Below are 1434 nucleotides of genomic sequence, written 5' to 3'. Positions count from 1 at the left end.
CATATTGTACGTCACGTACTCATACACAGGTCAGCTTTTGATGTTAATGTTCCGCTTGATCATCGTTGTCGCATCAAGGTAGGTTCATATGGACACCACCACATCCCTATTTATGCAGTAACAAAACAAACTAATCCTTAATAATTAAGGAAACATACTGTACATTTAGCACATACTTGCGAGCACCTCCAATATTTCTGTCTGCCGGCACGTTTTAATCTGTATGCCCTGCCTTTATGAAAAAGGGACGTACCACCGCAACGATTTTGCACAAGATGAAACTCAGGTACATTAGCCATAGGGAACAGAAAGAAAATGATTTGAAAAACTCGAACGAAAAGCACTGATCGCAAATCCAACAGCAAACGAAAATAAATTGGACGGTTTTGAATTTCATTTTATATAACCATTTTGCAACATTTAGTTTTCATTTCTCATTGGTCATTTATCGATTTCCCTTTTGATATATAAATATGCTCTGACTGTTTGTAAATAAATTTGTTGCCTGTTGAAATTTATCAAGATTTGATGTAAACTTCCGGGTGTAATATCAGAATACTGAATAATCTGTTTGAAAAATCTGGAATGTTGTAGCAACACTTCCAATTTCCGGGTACTAATGCTAACGTTACGCGTTAGCTCGCAATTTCACTTAATTTTACGCTTGATTTCTTGCATATGCCATTGTGAAACATTCTTCGCTTTTCTCGTCACATCACATGTGTTGGTAAAGGCGATTTTAATACAAGGGAAAAATGCACAATTGACAAATTGTTCACAGTTGCAGCTTTCAGGCTTAACCAAGGGGTGACTACTTAATTGTTATTAGTATTTGATTAATTTCTTGATTTTACTGGGAGTGTTCTATTTAAATCTTTCTTGTTTACAATCCAAGAATTTTACTTTAATATTTACAAAGTTTCTTTCGTTACAAAACATCCATATATATATTTTTTATACATGTCGATGAAGTTTGCTGTTTTTATGAAAAATCCTGTTTGACATTCATACATTCCATATAAAATACAGTCGAACTTCATTAAGTGCATAAGATTTTGGTCGATAAAAATTCCCTGTAGTTAATTAAACGGTAAAATAATGGAAAAAAAGTTAAAATTCTTTGATTGCTATCATGAAAGATTTTCAGAGAATAGTCTGCACAGTGAATGTGAAGCAGCTTTAACTGCTATTCTGCTTGGTGCTGACCATCGCTGCATATTCTGATGATTAGCTAAAGGCGATTTTAATACAATGGAAAAAATCAACAAGTGATACATTGTCCACAGCTGCAGTTGTCAGCTAAAACTAAGCATGGCAACTGCTAATTTTGTTAGCCTTTAATACCTTTCTAATTTCCGGCTAACTGTTCTCTGAAAAATCTTTCATGCCTAGCAATCAACGAATTTTAATTTTTCTACTTTCAGAAAGGTTTTT

Source organism: Trichinella spiralis (assembly GCF_000181795.1).
Source record: "Trichinella spiralis strain ISS 195 chromosome Unknown Scfld1, whole genome shotgun sequence".
In the NCBI taxonomy this organism is placed as follows: Eukaryota; Metazoa; Nematoda; class Enoplea; order Trichinellida; family Trichinellidae; genus Trichinella; species Trichinella spiralis.
The sequence above is the reverse complement of the archived record's forward strand: the minus strand, read 5'-3'. Positions refer to the sequence as shown.